The 20,973-nt window shown below is 42.6% G+C and overlaps 1 pseudogene; it reads left to right on the top strand.

The window, feature by feature from the left end:
- The first annotated feature begins 530 nt into the window (after positions 1-530).
- On the top strand, positions 531-20,973 carry LOC130680967 (GATA zinc finger domain-containing protein 1-like; annotated as a pseudogene).

A 20,973-nucleotide genomic window follows, 5' to 3' on the forward strand; every position in this document is an offset into this window, starting at 1 on the left:
GACATTAAAAGGAAAGGAAATCAGCCTGGTACATTTGCTCTTCAATGTCCCTTCAGAAGGCTGGCCTGTTTGGAGCCCCACTTCATTCTCCAAGCGGGAGAGAGGTGTCCCAGCACAAGACTGTCTGAGGCTGAACCTCAGGTGGTTATCGTGAAGGTACCTACACGGTGTTCAGTTGTCAAGCATCCACCGCAGCAGGTTGGTGGCCGTGACTAGGAGCGCAGCTGCCCTCCTGGGTCCCCACGCTCCAGGGACTTGGCTGCTAAGGAGACAGGAGACCAGGTGGATTCACACGTTTATCACTTAGACAGCAGAAGTCAGACCAGCAGGGCAGCAGTTCCCCACCTCCTTAGCCCCCCACACAGGGTGATTCTGAAGCAGAGGGAGCAGCCGGCAGGTGGTCTGGGTGGTGGGTCACTGCGCTGGGGGAGCCCTCCCCCAGTTACAGCCAAGTAGTCTGACAGACACAGAAGCCTGCAGCTGTGCCCTGAGGGGGAGGGAGGGAGGTGGAAATCCTGTGCTCTCCCAAAATGCGGGTGGCGCGTGGGAAACGGTCTTGTGGCAGCCCCCCACCCCACCCCCACATGAGGGAACATAGGTGAGAAACGGCTGCTTGGCAGCTGCCCACAAGACCGCTTGTCTCCCTTCATTTTGGGAGGAATTACGGGGCATCCTGCCAAGACCCGGGTCAGACTGCGGTTCCGCTTTGCCTTCCGTGCCCTGTGTGGGGCAGTGCCAGGTTGCCAGCATGCTGTGGTGGAGCCGTTCCCTGCGGAGCGCCCTGCCCGGCTCTCAGCGTGGGAGGAAGCTTCAGAAGCGCAGCATCTGGAGCCTGTGAAGCTGGGTAGGTGAAAGTTTTGAGGCTTTTGAACTTCAGATATAATTTTATCTAAGATATGCTTCAGGGACTGAATAGCCCCATCTTCCATCTTTGTGTGTGCCTTGACACACAAAGGCTTGCTTCTTTTTCACTGTACATGCCCAGCAAGAGTTGGCAGTGTTGGTGTGTCCCACACAGCCATTCAGGGACCCAGACTGAGGGCAGCAGCTTTTAACATCTTGTAGCTGCAGCATCTGCAACTCATGGTCCCCTCCGTCATCCCAACAGGAAAGGACACAGCCAGAAAGTCACGTACAAGCTCTCCCATCCTTTGCCTAAAAGTGACCCAAGTCACTTCTGCCCACAGCTTACTGGTCAGAACTATCATATGGCGCAAACTAATGCCCAGGCTGGGGAATATCGGGGAACAGGTAGAATAGGGAGCATATTGCCTTTGCCACAGATGCACATTTCCCCAGAGTGAATCTACCGATCTGGCTGAGCACTCTTACAAATGGAGGGTAACCCCAAACCGGTTCACGCGGGAATGCTTTACATTCACAAAGTGCTTGCGCAGTAATCGCCCTTAGAAAGAGGTAGAGAATCATAGATGCAGAGGGAGGGGTTTGCCCAAGCCTGGGACAGTATTCCAGTCTTCAGAACCTGCCGTTGGTCTATGCATGCTGCCTGGATGGAAATCCACACATGCTTCAGTCTATAGTGATCGTGGTAGAGGCCAGGAAGATCATTTTGTACTTGTTTGTATTCAATGGAAATCAAGTGGTAGGTAAATGCTGTCCTGCCTCATCGGCGATGCAGTGCTGTTCTTGGAACAGTTCGCATCTGCCGTTGTGACCTGAAGTCTGCAGCACGGGGAGCTGAGGCCTGTGCAGCTGGAGGGGGTGAGGCGGTGTCAGTCCTGCGGGCACAGAACATCCTACCCTCCACACAAGTCTGAGCAGAGATTGGATTGCCGGTCCTCAGAAGCGCAAAGCAAGAGAGTGTAAGAATCACAACTGTCATTATGCACTTTCTCTTACTCTGATGCTGATATCAGCTGGCTTTAAATATATTTTTAACCTTTCCTTTGGTGATAATTATTAAATTCTTACCATAAAACTCACAACTGATTTCATTTTTTATACTTGAGATTAAAAGGACAGATCCAGGTTAAGTTAGCTGATGAAGACATGAAAGGAGTAATAAAATTATATTCAGTTTTCAGTGTTTCTCAAAGACCTGAAGGAAAACAGTCTCTGAATTTCATAGGATCTGTCAGTGATGAGAGAGATGTCAATATTCTGTTGAGATGTAATTAAAAATTGATAATTTGGGGGAAAGCCTTGTAAATGGCCTTTCTCCACTCTATGCAGTTGTGACGTGATCACACGCAGCCCTGACAGTCCTGTTCATAGAAGCTGGGGAGGCCAGCAGTTCATGTTGGCACTGCCAGAGCTCCAGGCAGAAACCGTGTGTGAAAGGTTGAGGGGAGGGTGAAAGGAACACGTGTGTGCAGAGCCCCGCAGCTCGCCTTATCTGTGCCATCTCTGTGGGTGCTGCACCGGGGTGGTGCTCTCTCTGGCTGTTGCAGAGCCAACCGGGAGAGAGTGGAGCTGTGTTGGTGCTTGAAATGCAATGCAGTATATTCCTTTTCTTTTTGTTTTCTCCTCCTCCCGCCTCCAATCTCTCTCCCCTTTTGGAAAGGGGAGGTCTTGAGGGACTGGAATCTCAGAGAAAACACTGAGCATGGCACTAAATTATAGCTGTCTAATTCAGGTATAGTCCTAAATCATATACCCCCACGGGGTATAGTCCAGACACCTAGTATCTTTCCTGGCCTGTGAGAGGCGAGGACCGCAGTGAGGTGCACCAGGCAGTGTGATGTCCTCGGTCTGAGCAGCTGCGGCGGCAGAGGAGGAAGCAGCCGTTCTTGTTACATCATCAGCCTGTAGGGACAGGGAAGCCTGACAGAAATCGTTCTGCACAACGAGGGTAGACTTCCCACTGTATTCTCTACCACGTATCTCCGGAATAGAGGAGAGAGTTCCGTGAAAGGAGGACTTGGGAAATAGTTTACATTCTAGAGAATTATAAAGTGTTCTTTTAAATTTTCAAACAAACATGAAAGAATGAATTAGCTTCCCTTTGCCCATCCTCAGAAACCATCAGTATTTGGTCCATCTTGTTCCACTTCTCCATCGCCACCCCTCTTTTATTTTTCAGTTGGAGAATTTTAAAGCAGATCCTAGATGTCATTTGGAGTACTTACTACTCCAGATCTCAAAACTAGAAAGTGGTGATTACCAGATTCAAGCCTCTGCGGTCTGGCTTGGGTACCCATGCCGGGGGGAAAGGTGGGGGTGAGAAACAGGGCCACCGAGCAGACCACTACGATGACGTTGTTATTACAAATTAGTGTACCTAACAGTCCTCCTGAGAACCTCCGAACTATTTTTGAATCTGGGTGCTCCACATAATTTCATAAGAGTGTGAGTGTGTGGAGAGTGGGTGCAGGACCTAGTATCGGAAGTGTAGCAGCATTTCATTGATACACTCATGAAACTCCAGTTTACTGCAGGGGCTGCTTCTCTCCTGAAACATATTTGTAGAAATCACTATTTGCGGATGCACTCTGCTGCCAGTTCAAGAATTTAACATAGCGGGGATCAAGCATAGGTGACATCTGACTGAAGGCCTGAGCCCGTGGGGGTCTCCCACTGTACTCCGATAAAGTGTGAGGAGCAAACTCATTAACAGCAGCATTTCTGGGGTGATCAAAGGCTTGACACTTATTGTTAACTGTTTGAAAATACACCATTTTTAAGGAATATACAGAACTCAACTTAAATGACTGCTAATGTCTCAATGGTACTGAATCAATGATTTGAATTTGACTGAGCCCAAGCAGAGAGCTCAGATCCTGAATTATGTCCTTTGTGATCTGTGAGGATCAAAGGAAGATCCTGGGGAAGGACATGTCCTGCTTTTAAAGACCTGCCCCCTTTCTTTGCGTGAGTGAGCCACCAAATCAGAACAGGCTGGATATATTAGACATGGGGCTGTGGAGCAATAGTGACCCCATCGGGAAGGCCCACCCCGCCAGTGGGCTCCCTCCCTGGGCCTGGTAGCACTGAAGGGCTGGCTGCAGGCACAACAAATGGCCCAGACTCAGTGGGGGTGGGCTCTGGGAAGCCTCTGTGTGAAGTGGTCATAATTTCCTTGGAGGAAAGGAAGGAGGAAGAGCTTTCAATAAACCTGAACACTGGTTACTCTTTCAGGTCAGCCAACTGAACTCTCAGAAAGCCAAGAGGAGAGGGTGAGAGGCAGGATTAGTAAATTATGATGACAAAGCTGCTAGGAAGAAAAAGACAGGGAGGGGACAGGAGGCCTGAGCACCTTGGAGCTAGAGTGGGCATCCCAGGTTTCTGTGTGGGCAGAAGTCTGCTGAAACAGACCATTCCTGAGGACTGCCTTTCCGTCTCTGCATCTCACCCTAATGCTGGGGCTGGAAGGTGAGCGGGAAGGAGAGGCCATAATATCCAGAGACATTCTTAACAAAATAAAGGGAGGTTTCTGAAACCTGATGGCTCCCCATTTCCCTCTGCTTTAAAGGAACATACCCTAGTGCAGTTTCCCACATTATAGTGCAGTTTCCTAAACTTTGCACTCATTACAACCCTAAATTCTCTTCCTCCTAGGCACAGAGTAGACCCATTTCCTTCTCACAGTAAAGCGTGGCCATAGACTGAGTTCCAGCCAGGGGAGTGTGGGCAGAAGGAGCATATTTTTTGTACACCTGGAAGTAAAAACCTCCCAAATCTTTGTCTTACTTTTTCTGTGTTTTCCTGGTCTTCAGACCAAACATGCTCAAAGTGATCTTAGAATCCATGTGTTGAAGAAGGAAGAGACTGTCATTCTTAGTCCCTGGATGAATACATGGAAAACTACCACAGATCAGAAACATATTTTTGGAATTTTCATAAGCGAGAGATAGGTTCTGTTGTGTTAAGCTACTGAGATTAGGGAAGAGGGGTACTTGTTAAAGCATCCTGATGTTATCCACTCTACTACAAATCTTTTTCCTGTTCTTATCTGTATATAACCTATACTGTCACTTATTATTTTTAGATCAGTTCACTTTTTGTGAATTTTTACTTTAAAATTAAACTTTATTTCATTATCACAAATGGAAAACAGTATCACTACGAATAGAAGGTAGCTCTAAAAATACATTGGCTGAAAACAAAATAACATTAATCATTTCTAGATAGATGCAGTTGCCTGGAGAAGGTTCTTCACATGAGAGCTGCTTTCTCTATGTTTGAAAGGAGGAAATTAGACGCTATTAGAAAAGTGTCAAAGGCATATTAGCACCAAACCGGGATTTATTCCTTGACAGACTCAGAAGTGTTGACAAAGAATTGAAAATAACTTCCCCTTAGTGTGGTTCAGTGCTATTTAATGTTGTGTCTCAGCTGTGTGAAGTCATCTGGTTTACTAGTGGTACACATCTGCACTTGGGAAACAAAGACTGACTACAAACCAGATGTGAATGAAGGCTTGAGGACGAGTAGAAAGAACTGTCTCCACAATAGAAGATACTTACTGGCGCATGATAAGTAGCAGCATGATCCTTGCAGGAGTGGGGTAAAATGAGACTGAAAGATGCAGAAAGACTTGGCAGCCTACAGTATAGCATTTAAAGTTTAGATTCCGTATATACATATATATATATACATATATATATATATGCATTTTAAAAAATTGAGGTATTTGTGGGTTCCACCTCTAGTGTGATGGAGTAAGCTTTGAATATACTAATTATCCACAGACAATGAGTATAAACTCAGTCCAAATATAAAAAAATAGCTACCTGAAGGTTTTGAGAGTGAAAAAAGGCAGGCAGGTTTTGTAGAGCAGTAGGTGTCTGGAAGAAGGATCTGTAATGGGGTGAGTTGTCCATTTTCGCAGCTCTGGTCTGGAAGCAGGCTGCAGTTGTGGCCTGTCACAAGACAGCTGAAGCTCGGAAAAAAATTGACCTCCTTCTTGCCTGAGTTAACAAGAGGACAGAGGCTGGTGTGACTGCAGCTACCTGAGAGTGAGAGGGGAGTACAAGCAAGGAGAGAATCCGACAAGGAGAGCCCTGAGTTGTAGGTGTAAACTGCTCGAGTCTCTGGGTGACTCCTGGACAGACCCAAAGCATCACAGGTAAAGATAAAAGACCTTAACTGAGATTTGATCTATTATCTACTGTAGGTAAGACAAAGTTGGTAGCTTAACAAAATTAATTGCCTGTTAAAATAAACATTAACACTATTCAAAGCAATATAACAAAATCTGGAGTCTACACACACACAACACAAATTATATAATCCACTGTATAACCCAAAGTTAATGGACTACAAAGAACTAAGTCACATTTTCAAGAGAAAAATGGTCAAAAGTCAACCCTGAGATGATCCATATTTTGGAGTCATCAGATCATGATTTTAAAGCAATTCATATAATTGAGATAAAGGAAAATGTTCCTGTAACAAATGTGTGAAAGTATAGGAAATTTCAATAGGAAAATAAGTATAAAAAAGAACAAAAAACAAAACAGCAGCAGAAACACAGAACCCAAGAATGGACTAACAGTTACCAAAGGGAAAGGGACTGGGGAGGTTGGGTGGGAAGGGAGGGATAAGGGCTGGGGGAAGAAAGGGGGCATTATGATTAGCATGTATAATGTGGGGGGGTCATGGGGAGGGCTGTGCAACACAGAGAAGACAAGTAGTGACTCTACAGCATCTTACTATGCTGATGGACAGTGACTGTAATGGGGTTTGTGGGGGGGCTTGGTGATGGGGGAGACTAGTAAATATAATGTTCCTCATGTAGTTGTAGATTAACGATACAAAAAAAAAGAAGAACAAAAGGGAAATTTTAGAGCTAAAAAAATACAGTATCTTAAAAAAAACTCTGCATACGGATCTATAAAAAGAATATGAAAATGGTGTTCCCTAAGATTCCTTCAGACTTTAAAAGGCTGTGGTTCTAAGTAAATATGGAATAATTCCACAATTATGGAGATGAGAATTAGGCAGTTTCAGGTAAAGGAAGATATTTAACATGCATCTTCTGTGGAGTATAGATTGTCTTTTCTTAAAAATAGCTGCTGGCAGGTTACAAGCAAGGATTACTGTTGGAGTCTCAAAGGAAGCTTGTAATATTAGTAGTGGGTAAATGGGATCTGATGTCCAGGATATTTGAGTTTTCTTAATAAAGTCATTGTTTGCTACACAATAATGACTGACATTTATCACATACCTACTATGTGCCAGGCACTGTAATGGACCCAATACATGTCATGTATCTTTTAATACTCAAAATGATGCAAATAAGAAAAGTCATGAAGATTGGAGACTGACGAAAATTAGGCTTGGGGTGGATTAATGATTGTGCATTGAGCATTGACTCCCCTATACAGAATTTTATTGTCATTAACAACCATTTGATCAATAAATATGAGAGATGCCCTCACAAAAAAAAAAAAAAAAAAAAAAAGGACAGACTGCCAATGGTAAAATAAATAAGGAACCGGGATGTAATGTATAGCATAAGGAATATAGTCAAGATATTGTAACAGCTTGGTAGGGTGATAGCTGGAACCTAGAATTATGTATATAAATGTTCTACCACTGTGTTGTACACTTGAAACTAATGTAATGTAATACTGTGCGTCAACTACCCTTCAATAAAAAATAATTATTTAAAAAAAAATAGAGGAGGGGCAGAAGATGGCGGCGTGAGTAGAGCAGCGGAAATCTCCTCCCAAAACAACATATATCTATGAAAATATAACAAAGACAACCCTTCCTAGAATAAAGACCAGAGGACACAGGACAATATCCAGACCACATTCGCACCTGAGGGAACCCAGCGCCTCGCGAAGGGGGTAAGATACAAGCCCCGGCCCCGCGGGAGCAGAGCGCCCCTCCCCCCCAGCTCCCGGAGGGAGAAGAGCAGGCAGAGCGGGAGGGAGATGGAGCCCAGGACTGCCGAACACCCAGCCCCAGCCATCCGGGCCAGAGTGCAGGGCGCTCGATACTAGGAAAACAGGGCAGCAAGAACAGTGAGCAGGCACTGGAGGCTGGGCGACAGAGGGCATAAGAAAAGCACGCGACCATTTTTTTTTGCTTTTTTGCTGTTTTGTTTTGGCGAGCGCTTTTTGGAAGTCTTAAAGGGATAGGGACCCCAATACTAGGGAAACAGGGCAGAAAGACCGGTGAGCAGAGGCCTGAGGCTGGCACCGCAGAATAAAGAAAAACGAACAACCACCTTTTTTTTTTTTTAATTAAAAACTTTTTTTTTTTAATTAAAAACTTTTTTTTTTTTTTTAATTAAAAAAAAATTTTTTTTCTTTTGTTTTGGTGGGCGTTGTTTTGTTTTGGCGGGTGCTTTTTGGAAGTCTTAAAGGGGCAGGGCGGGTCACTTAATCCAGAGGTAGGGAATCCGGGATCTCTGGGCACCCTAACCCCTGGGCTGCAGGGAGCAGGGAGGCCCCTTACGGAGATAAATAGCCTCCCAGCCGCTCCTGCTCCAATGCGACTCCACCATTTTGGAGTAGCTGCCCGAGCCAGGCCACGCCCACAGCAACAGCGGAGATTAACTCCATAGCAGCCGGGCAGGAAGCAGAAACCCTGTCTGCGCGCAGCTGAGCAGCACAAGCCACTAGAGGCCGCTGTTCTCCCAGGAGAGGAGGGCCACAAACCAACAAGAAAGGAAGTCCTTCCAGCCGTCACTCATCCCAGTTCTGCAGACTATTCCTATCACCATGAAAAGGCAAAGCTACAGGCAGACAAAGATCACAGAGACAACACCAGAGAAGGAGACAGACCTAACCAGTCTCCCTGACAAAGAATTCAAAATAAGAATCATAAACATGCTGACAGAGATGCAGAGAAATACGCAAGAGAAATGGGATGAAGTCCGGAAGGAGATCACAGATGCCAGAAAGGAGATCGCAGAAATGAAACAAACTCTGGAAGGGTTTATAAGCAGAATGGATAGAATGCAAGAGGCCATTGATGGAATTGAAATCAGAGAACAGGAATGCATAGAAGCTGACATAGAGAGAGACAAAAGGATCTCCAGGAATGAAACAATATTAAGAGAACTGTGTGACCAATCCAAAAGGAACAATATCCATATTATAGGGGTCCCAGAAGAAGAAGAGAGAGGAAAAGAGATGGAAAGTATCTTAGAAGAAATAATTGCTGAAAACTTCCCCACACTGGGGGAGGAAGTAATCGAACAGACCATGGAAATACACAGAACCCCCAACAGAAAGGATCCAAGAAGGGCAACACCAAGACACATAATAATTAAAATGGCAAAGATCAAGGACAAGGAAAGAGTGTTAAAGGCAGCTAGAGAGAAAAAGGTCACCTATAAAGGGAAACCCATCAGGCTAACGTCAGATTTCTCAACAGAAACCCTACAGGCCAGAAGAGAATGGCATGATATATTTAATACAATGAAACAGAAGGGCCTTGAACCAAGGATACTGTATCCAGCACGACTATCATTCAAATATGGCGTTGGGATTAAACAATTCCCAGACAAACAAAAGCTGAGGGAATTTGCTTTCCACAAACCACCTCTACAGAACATCTTACAGGGACTGCTCTAGATGGGAGCACTCCTAGAAAGAGCACAGCACAAAACACCCAACATATGAAGAATCGAGGAGGAGGAACAAGAAGGGAGAGAAGAAAAGAATCTCCAGATAGTGTATATAACAGCTCAATAAGCGAGCTAAGTTAGGCAGTAAGATACTAAAGAGGCTAACCTTGAACCTTTGGTAACCACGAATTTAAAGCCTGCAATGGCAATAAGTACATATCTTTCAATAGTCACCCTAAATGTTAATGGGTTGAATGCACCAATCAAAAGACACAGAGTAACAGAATGGATAAAAAAGCAAGACCCATCTATATGCTGCTTACAAGAAACTCACCTCAAACCCAAAGACATGTACAGACTAAAAGTCAAGGGATGGAAAAACATATTTCAAGCAAACAACAGTGAGAAGAAAGCAGGGGTTGCAGTACTAATATCAGACAAAATAGACTTCAAAACAAAGAAAGTAACAAGAGATAAAGAAGGACACTACATAATGATAAAGGGCTCAGTCAAACAAGAGGATATAACCATTCTAAATATATATGCACCCAACACAGGAGCACCAGCATATGTGAAACAAATACTAACAGAACTAAAGGGGGATATAGACTGCAATGCATTCATTCTAGGAGACTTCAACACACCACTCACCCCAAAGGATAGATCCACTGGGCAGAAAATAAGTAAGGACACGGAAGCACTGAACAACACAGTAGAGCAGATGGACCTAATAGACATCTATAGAACTCTACATCCAAAAGCAGCGGGATATACATTCTTCTCAAGTGCACATGGAACATTCTCCAGAATAGACCACATACTAGGCCACAAAAAGAGCCTCAGAAAATTCCAAAAGATTGAAATCCTACCAACCAACTTTTCAGACCACAAAGGCATAAAACTAGAAATAAACTGTACAAAGAAAGCAAAGAGGCTCACAAACACATGGAGGCTTAACAACACGCTCCTAAATAATCAATGGATCAATGACCAAATCAAAATGGAGATCCAGCAATATATGGAAACAAATGACAACAACAACACTAAGCCCCAACTTCTGTGGGACACAGCAAAAGCAGTCTTAAGAGGAAAGTATATAGCAATCCAAGCATATTTAAAAAAGGAAGAGCAATCCCAAATGAATGGTCTAATGTCACAATTATCGAAATTGGAAAAAGAAGAACAGATGAGGCCTAAGGTCAGCAGAAGGAGGGACATAATAAAGATCAGAGAAGAAATAAATAAAATTGAGAAGAATAAAACAATAGCAAAAATCAATGAAACCAAGAGCTGGTTCTTCGAAAAAATAAACAAAATAGATAAGCCTCTAGCCAGACTTATTAAGAAGAAAAGAGAGTCAACACAAATCAACAGTATCAGAAATGAGAAAGGAAAAATCACGACGGACCCCACAGAAATGCAAAGAATTATTGGAGAATACTATGAAAACCTATATGCTAACAAGCTGGGAAACCTAGGAGAAATGGACAACTTCCTAGAAAAATATAACCTTCCAAGATTGACCCAGGAAGAAACAGAAAATCTAAACAGACCAATTACCAGCAACGAAATTGAAGCGGTAATCAAAAAACTACCAAAGAACAAAACCCCCGGGCCAGATGGATTTACCTCAGAATTTTATCAGACATACAGGGAAGACATAATACCCATTCTCCTTAAAGTTTTCCAAAAAATAGAGGAGGAGGGGATACTCCCAAACTCATTCTATGAAGCTAACATCACCCTAATACCAAAACCAGGCAAAGACCCCACCAAAAAAGAAAACTACAGACCAATATCCCTGATGAACGTAGATGCAAAAATACTCAACAAAATATTAGCAAACCGAATTCAAAAACACATCAAAAGGATCATACACCATGACCAAGTGGGATTCATCCCAGGGATGCAAGGATGGTACAACATTCGAAAGTCCATCAACATCATCGACCACATCAACAAAAAGAAAGACAAAAACCACATGATCATCTCCATAGATGCTGAAAAAGCATTTGACAAAGTTCAACATCCATTCATGTTAAAAACTCTCAGCAAAATGGGAATAGAGGGCAAGTACCTCAACATAATAAAGGCCATCTATGATAAACCCACAGCCAACATTATATTGAACAGCGAGAAGCTGAAAGCATTTCCTCTGAGATCGGGAACTAGACAGGGATGCCCACTCTCTCCACTGTTATTTAACATAGTACTGGAGGTCCTAGCCACAGCAATCAGACAAAATAAAGAAATACAAGGAATCCAGATTGGTAAAGAAGAAGTTAAACTGTCACTATTTGCAGATGACATGATACTGTACATAAAAAACCCTAAAGACTCCACCCCAGAACTACTAGAACTGATATCGGAATACAGCAAAGTTGCAGGATACAAAATCAACACACAGAAATCTGTGGCTTTCCTATATACCAACAATGAACCAACAGAAAGGGAAATCAGGAAAACAACTCCATTCACAATTGCATCAAAAAAAATAAAATACCTAGGAATAAACCTAACCAAAGAAGTGAAAGACTTATATTCTGAAAACTACAAGTCACTCTTAAAAGAAATTAAAGGGGACACTAACAGATGGAAACGCATCCCATGCTTATGGTTAGGAAGAATTAATATCGTCAAAATGGCCATCCTGCCCAAAGCAATATACAGATTTGATGCAATCCCTATGAAACTACCAGCAACATTCTTCAATGAACTGGAACAAATAATTCAAAAATTCATATGGAAACACCAAAGACCCCGAATAGCCAAAGCAATCCTGAGAAAGAAGAATAAAGTAGGGGGGATCTCACTCCCCAACTTCAAGCTCTGCTATAAAGCCATAGTAATCAAGACAATTTGGTACTGGCACAAGAGCAGAGCCACAGACCAATGGAACAGACTAGAGAATCCAGACATTAACCCAGACATATATGGTCAATTAACATTTGATAAAGGAGCCATGGACATACAATGGCGAAATGACAGTCTCTTCAACAGGTGGTGCTGGCAAAACTGGACAGCTACATGTAGGAGAATGAAACTGGACCATCGTCTAACCCCATATACAAAAGTAAACTCAAAATGAATCAAAGACCTGAATGTAAGCCATGAAACCATTAAACTCTTGGAAGAAAACATAGGCGAAAACCTCTTAGACATAAACATGAGTGACCTCTTCTTGAACATATCTCCCCGGGCAAGGAAAACAACAGCAAAAATGAGTAAGTGGGACTATATTAAGCTGAAAAGCTTCTGTACAGCAAAAGACACCATCAATAGAACAAGAAGGATCCCTACAGTATGGGAGAATATATTTGAAAATGACACATCCGATAAAGGCTTGACGTCCAGAATATATAAGGAGCTCACACGCCTCAACAAACAAAAAACAAATAACCCAATTAAAAAATGGGCAGAGGAACTGAACAGACAGTTCTCCAAAAAAGAAATACAGATGGCCAACAGACACATGAAAAGATGCTCCACATCGCTAATTATCAGAGAAATGCAAATTAAAACTACAATGAGGTATCACCTCACACCAGTAAGGATGGCTGCCATCCAAAAGACAAACAACAACAAATGTTGGCGAGGCTGTGGAGAAAGGGGAACCCTCCTACACTGCTGGTGGTAATGTAAACTAGTTCAACCATTGTGGAAAGCAGTATGGAGGTATATCAAAATGCTCAAAACAGACTTACCATTTGACCCAAGAATTCCACTCCTAGGAATTTACCCTAAGAATGCAGCAATCAAGTTTGAGAAAGACAGATGCACCCCTATGTTTATTGCAGCACTATTTACAATAGCCAAGAATTGGAAGCAACCTAAATGTCCATCAATAGATGAATGGATAAAGAAGATGTGGTACATATACACAATGGAATACTACTCAGCCATAAGAAAAGGGCAAATCCAATCATTTGCAGCAACATGGATGGAGCTGGAGGGTATTATGCTCAGTGAAACAAGCCAAGCGGAGAAAGAGAAATACCAAATGATTTCACTCATATGTGGAGTATAAGAACAAAGGAAAAACTGAAGGAACAAAACAGCAGCAGAATCACAGAACTCAAGAATGGACTAACAGGTACCAAAGGGAAAGGGACTGGGGAGGATGGGTGGGTAGGGAGGGATAAGGGGGGAGAAGTAGGGGGGTATTAAGATTAACATACATGGGGGGGTAGGAGAAAAGGGAGGGCTGTACAACACAGAGAAGACAAGTAGTGATTCTACAACATTTTGCTATGCTGATGGACAGTGACTGTAAAGGGGTTTATAGGGGAGACCTGGTATAGGGGAGAGCCTAGTAAACATAATATTCGTCATGTAAGTGTAGATTAGTGATACCAAAAACAAAGCAAAAAAAAAAAAAAAAAAGGGCGGTTCCTGTGTGGTAACCTCCAAAGAGTTCTACACAAGGGTATAAAGGGCATATAAAAGTGTAGGCAAAGGGTCTGTTTGTGTTTATACAGAGGATCAAAGCCTAATTGGGCTACCCCGAACATGAACTAAGATACGATATGAAAAAGAACTTCCAACATCTGCACTCTCTGGAAGACTCATGCCCGAAGATGATCATCAAAAAACCCCAACAAAGATCCACGCACTGCTACAGCTGTAGATGCACTCATCCCACCAGTTCCTGGACTTGATATGGAAATGAGGAAGGAGATATCTAAGCTGGCCTGTGCATACAGTAAAGCAACAAATTTGACTGGATCTATACTGTTGGAACTCAACCAAGAATTTGGAGAAGTGCAAATTGTAGCGCTCCAAACTCTTACAACTACGGACTATTTACTGTTAAAAGAACATATGGCATGTGAACAGTCCCCAGGAATGGGTTGTTTTAATTTGTCTGATTTCTCTCAGACTGTTCAAGTTCAGTTGGACAATATCCACCATATCATAGATAAGTTTTCACAAATGCCTAAGGTGCCTAACTGGTTTTCTTGGTTTCACTGGAGATGGCTGGTAATTACAGATATGCTTTGGTTATGTAACTCTACTCCTATTATGTTAATGTGTGTGCGCAATTTAAGTAGTAGCTTAAAACCTATACATGCTGAAGTTACTCTACAAGAAGATATGTCAAAGAAATAATCAATCTTCCCATGTTTTCTTCCGTCTGCTACTTCTATAGCTTTTCTTCTTCCTTCCTAATTACAACCCTTAAATAGAATTCGTGCCTCATATCAAATTTACCGAGTATCATAACTCCTCCAAGTGGTAAAGATACCTCAAGACAAATGCTGGGCATAGAAGCCACAGGGCATAAATATGCAAAGAAGTAAAAAGCTAACCTTTTCAAACAATAAGGCTTCCCTCTCACTTACCAACTTCACATTTCCCTGTATGGCCCCGGAAGATGACTGGTTAGCCAGAGACGGGTAAGATTCCTCAAGGGAGGAACAACCTAAGACAGGCACAGTCGCAGGGGGGCCATCAGGTGAGAAATTGGGGATCAACAGAGGTGAAGCTTAGAACCTCACCCCCCCTGTTCTGAGAGAAATCTTCTGCATACGTGGATGTTTTATTGCCCTGGTCTAGCTTGGATTAACACATAGTCTACAGGCAGAGCACACACCTGATCATCTACATTTGCTCTCTTACAACACTAAACTATGTTTTCTACCTTTATCTTGTATCTACCTACCACTTCAGCATTTTATTAAAAATAATAATAATAAAGAGAGAAATGTGGTATCCACATATAAATCAAGTATAAAAACCAAATGAGTATTCATATTTGAACTGACTGTTTAGAGTTCATAATGCATGAGCAAAACTGAAAGTTTCTGTGATGACTCCCCTTGTACTGTTCACTATGTAACTTATTCATTATGTAAGAATTTGTTCTACATGTAAGAACTTGTTCGTTATGCCTCAGAAGATTGGAGACTGACGAAAATTAGGTTTGGGGTGGATTAATGATTGTGCATTGAGCATTGACTCCCCTATACAGAATTTTATTGTCGTTAACAACCATTTGATCAATAAATATGAGAGATGCCCTCACAAAAAAAAAAAAAAAAAAAAAAAAAAAGATAGACTTCCAATAGTAAAATAAATAAGTAACCGGGATGTAATGTATAGCTTAAGGAATATAGTCAAGATATTGTAACAGCTTGGTAGGGTGATAGCTGGAACCTAGAATTATGTATATAAATGTTCTACCACTGTGTTGTACACTTGAAACTAATGTAATGTAATACTGTGCGTCAACTACCCTTCAATAAAAAATAATTATTTAAAAATAAATAAATAAATAAAATAAAAAAATAAAAAATAAATAAAAAAAAAAAAAAAGAAAAGTCATAATTTCCCTATTTAATAAATGGGAAAAATATGTGTAGGGAGGTCAGGGCAACTAACTTGTCTTACACCGTGTAGTTAATGATGGTTAGCTAGGGTTTGAACCCCTTCCTGTATATCACATGTCCTCCTCTTTGGAATTTATCAAATTTAAAAGTTGACATCTTCTTTGTCATCATCATCATCCATAGATATTTTTGAGCATTTCAGAATAATAAGTTACAAGATACGTGATCCAGTGGTGATGGTAGGTGGGCACACACCTTCCCAAGAGTCCAAGGAGCTAAAAGCTCTTTTTCCCATCCTCCTCTAATTCTATCTTAAAACTATGAACCTACTTAAATCTAACAGTATTTGCCAACGTGATTTGTTATTTTCCACTATTTGGAGAAATAAACCGAGACCCAAATGAATGGTAGTGTCAGAGGTAGGTGTAAAGTCACACAGCTAGGTCAAATCCAGCTGAGGCCTTCTCTTACCTTTAAATTTTGAATCTCTGTTCTAAAACCGTAGTGGTAAAGACATGTTTTTTGAAATGTTCCAGGATAAACTGGCTCCTGGCAAAGTTTGGGTAGTGAAAGGATGGGAATAGCATCTACATAAGCCTGTCACATTTTCTCCTGTCTCATGTCTGGAATGTCTGGAATGTCATGGCAGGATATCAGATTGGTAGTGACATTTACAGGAGATGGAACATTTTTAATTGGAAAGATGGGTTTTTAAGACCTTACTAAAACCAAATTATACGTTTACTTAGAACCATATAACCTTCTAAAGGTGTGAAGGAACCTCTAAATCTTAGAGAACATCATGCCACTTCAGAGGGAGGCATATACAGTCAGTCATTCCGGAAGCAGGGCTACCATTCAGGTGACCTCTAACCCTCAATTTAGAGCATCCTTAACCATGCTTTCCTTCTTGAAAGAATGAGCTCTTTGCCAGCCTTCCTGTTTTGTCTTTTGAACTATTATCCCTGAAAACATACTTAAAATGAAAATGTGCTTATTGTAGTTTAGTTTTGTTAACCCATCTTGAGACAAATTATCATTTGAAGATGATTAGCGAACTTGGGGAGAAATTTAAAAGAGGAACTTCACTGACTTTAATAATCTTGATTACCTTTGCCAAAAGTGTAAATACTGTACTTGAATAAAATACCCAGCAACATTCAAGACTTTCTTTGACCTGCTGTTGTACTAGATTTGATTGGAATCAAAGGTTGTAACCTTTTCAAGCCATATCACTGTGAAATATAGCAAAATCCCTAGTAAGTCTCCGAAATATATCATAAAACATGACTTACGTAGAAATTTTTAGGAGAGACAGTTGTTACTAAGCCATTATTCCAAGTTAAAGCTAATAGGCACAAGAGTCCCTTAGGGTTCCGGTTATGTACAACTGGGTGACCCTTCTTAGATGTTCTGTCCGAGAGTTTGCATTAAAAGCAAAGGAAAAGCCACAAAACCAATTGATTAGACATATATAAGACCATTTTTCAGATTAAAGTTTAGATTTATTGATTTGAAAAGGATCAATCATAAAAATAGGATTTGACATCATATACTAAGATATTGGCATTGATAAATTCCATAACAATTAAAATGAGAATTTTTGTGCAGTGTTTGAATTTGCTAGGAAAAAGAAAAGATTTGCAGCAGCACGTAATACCCATGTCATCTTGCTTTGCCCTGAGAACTACAGAGAAGCGCCTACATTCTGGCTCAACTTATTCCTGGCAACAGTACCACGAAGTGCTTTATTTTAAAACAGAGGTTTGTCTAAGGGAATATCATCATGGAAGGGGCAGCCCTTCTGAACAAAGACTTGGCGTCATATAAACCATCTGACAGTAAGCTATAAAAAACAGACATGAAATACAGAGTGAAATCCCACTGTCATAAAGCTTCTATGGCAGTTGATTTTTACAAGAGGTCCTTGTGTACTAGAAACTGGTACCCGGAGCTCCTCACACTGTAACACTGTATTGTAAGTGAGATTGTAGGAATGGAAGTCCCTTGCATAGCCCTGGCGTACATTTGGTACCAGGTCATTGTAATCTCCAGTCAGAACAAATATTAAGCATCTGTTTGCTCTCCAAGGTGACATTTCTGCCTCTAAAATGTTATGTCTCAATTTACAGTGTTTACTTCTGATAGGAAAGATCATGAAAGAATGACAGACTGTGTAGTACTGGAAGACGGAGGCTTCTTCCAGAGGCGTCTGAGTAGGTCTCCTACCCGCCTTTGATTTCCAGGGGAGTCAGGCATTCACAAGCGACCCTCTCAATCTCAGGTTGTGCCCTAAGTGCTGCAGCGGGGACTCCTAAGTCTCTGTCACAGCGGCGGTGACGGTGAGGGAGGATGGTGATGAGCTTGTTAAGAATACAGGCCCGGCCTCTCGGCGCCTCTGGTCGCGCGGAGCTGTTATCCGCGCGCAGCGAGCGGACCCGCTTCCTGCCCCCAGGGGCAGCGGCCGCGGCCCGGCCCCCGCGGGGACAGCTCAGCGCCCGCGCCGCTCCTCCTGTCGCTGCGAGTGGCCGGCGGTCGCCGTTCCGGGGTCTCTGCGCCCGCGGGGGCCGCCCGAGCCGCCCACGGCGCCCCTGGGCCTGAAGCCCACCTGCAGCGTCTGCAAGCCCACGTCGTCCTCCGTGGGGAAGCAGGGCCCGAAGGGGGCGACCCTCCGCCACCGCGGCGCGGGCCGGGGCGGCGCGGGCTGCGGGGCTCCGGCTCGGGGCGGTCGGTGGGACTGGGGGCGGCGGCGGCGGCGGCGGGGAGCCCCGCGCTGCACCTCGGCCGCCGCTCCGCAGAGCAGCGGGGGCGGGGGCGGCAGGCGCAGGGAGCAGGAAACTCCCAGGAGGTCTGCTCGGCTCAGAGACACTGAACGCAAATCTGCTCCAGCTGCTGAAAAAAAAAGTTTCCAACAAAGGAAAAGGCAGAAGACATATTTTTAAATTAAAAAATCCCACCAAAGCTCCTGAGTCTGTTTCTCCCATAATCACTGCAGAATCAATCTTCTACAAGGGAGTGTATTAGCAAATTGGAGATGTTGTTTCTGTAATTGGTGAACAAGATGGAAAACCTTACTGTGCTCAGATCAGGGGGTTCATCCAGGACCAGGACTGGGAGAAGAGCGCAGCACTGACGTGGCTCATCCCCACTCTCTCTAGCCCCAGGGATCCTGCGTCCCACATCATAGGACCAGAGGCGGATCTTCCAAGGAAGATGGAATACTTGGAGTTTGTTTGTCATGCACCTTCTGAGTATGTCAAGTCACGTTCATCACCATTTCCCACAGTCCCCACCAGACCAGACAAGGGCTGTATATGGACTCATGTTGGACCTACTCCTGCAATAACTATTAAGGAAACAGTTGCCAGTCATTTGTAGTTTCAAAGGTAAAACTGATTTCCAGTTATCTTGTATTTATAGTACTACAGGATATTCCACATGTTTCTTTTAATGACATTCTTAGATAGAAAAATGACTCAAAAGTTTTTCCCAACTACCCAGTAATAATTAGCTCATTTATCGCTAATCACTTGAGAAATTAAAAGGGATAGCAAAGAATCAAATACATTTTCAAGTGAAATACTACATTCTGTATGTGTATCTTCACAGGCAAAAACTATCATTTCCAGAGACCTTTAGGAGCTGGTAGCGTCTATTTTTCTCCATAATTTATATCTAGAAACTCATTAAATGGATTGTATTTTTCTATAAGAACAAAAAATTAAGGTAAAGTAATTAAGCTACCATGGGGAAGGCAGGATAGCACAGAGAAGACAAGTAGTGACTCTATAGCATCTTACTACACTGATGGACAGTGACTGTATGGGGGTATGTGGTGGGGACTTGATTATGGGGGGAATATAGTAACCACAGTGTTGCTCATGTGACTGTATATTAATGATAACAAAAAAAAGAACAAAAAAAATTAATTAAGCTACAACTAACAGTATCTATCACAAAGTTACACAAGCTTTAATTTCTTCATCTAGAAAATGCTAGACAGCCTGTTGGCTGCTTTAACCTTAAAGAAACTGATTGGTGGATTATTTTATTACCCCAAGCTTTTTAAAACTTCCTTTTAATTCTTCTGTAGCAAACAGGGATTCAGAATCATTTTGTTGCTCTTAATGGATCTGTTCTCCATTGTTCTCTCTTACCTTCTTAGTCAAAACAAGGCTTCCAATCAAATAATAAAATTTTCTGGTGCTAACAGGCAACTTCACTAAAAGCACCAGGGAAACCAGTGTTCAGGCATCTCACTGGGTAGTTTCCTGACTACCATTAGAACAATCCGTGGGCAGTCATACAAATGATTAAATAGGTCATTAGCATCAATATCTTTAAAAAGTCTACCCCAAAGTTAAACCTTCTGCTTTAGACTCCTAATAACAGGCCTAAAACAAACATCTTATACTTACAATGCCTGTTGTTCAGGAAATTGTCCAGAATTCCGGTACAGGTTTTACTTCGAGTGCAGGTCAGCTAAGTAAGGGAGTGTGAAAATGGGAGGAAGTGGGGATTGCACACACTTGCCTCCCTTTGTACCCTGATTTAACCAGCACTTTTCAACCCCAGGAGGATTTGTGAGAATCTAACTTAATGAGAATGATTTCGAGCTGTAGCAGTTTTAACTGTTAACATTTTTCTACACAGTCATGATTTGTGTGTTGGACAGAAGCAACTGTAGATAATTCTATGTACATAGTTACCTCTTTGTACACAAAAATTACAGTGAAACTGTAAATACCATTGTAAATAAACGTCAATATTCAAACTTTTGGATTAAAATATTTTTTATAATGCAAAAAAAAAATAGTTAACCCTGCTTCTCTACCTCTGCCTCTTCTGCTGTCACGGTTACTCAGATATCCTACCTCAGTGGCTCAGCTCCAGACATATTCCTCTCTCTTCACACCGCAGAGTGACCAGGAAATACTCAATGAAGTGCTTTTTTCTCTTTCGTACCCACGGGGTCTATTTGACATCTCCTAGCAATGTGAGGATAGGCTACATCTGCTTCTGGCTCTTGATCCTTTAGGACTGGCCCGGTTGGGCAAGGCCAGGGTTGCCTGGGGGGACGTTACTCATCCCGGGTTCAGGTAAGAGGGCCCGGGTTGGGAGGCGGCACACCCAGGGGGGACGCTGAGGGAGCAGGGC

Source organism: Manis pentadactyla, chromosome 15 (genome assembly GCF_030020395.1).
Source record: "Manis pentadactyla isolate mManPen7 chromosome 15, mManPen7.hap1, whole genome shotgun sequence".
NCBI classification, from domain to species: domain Eukaryota; kingdom Metazoa; phylum Chordata; class Mammalia; order Pholidota; family Manidae; genus Manis; species Manis pentadactyla.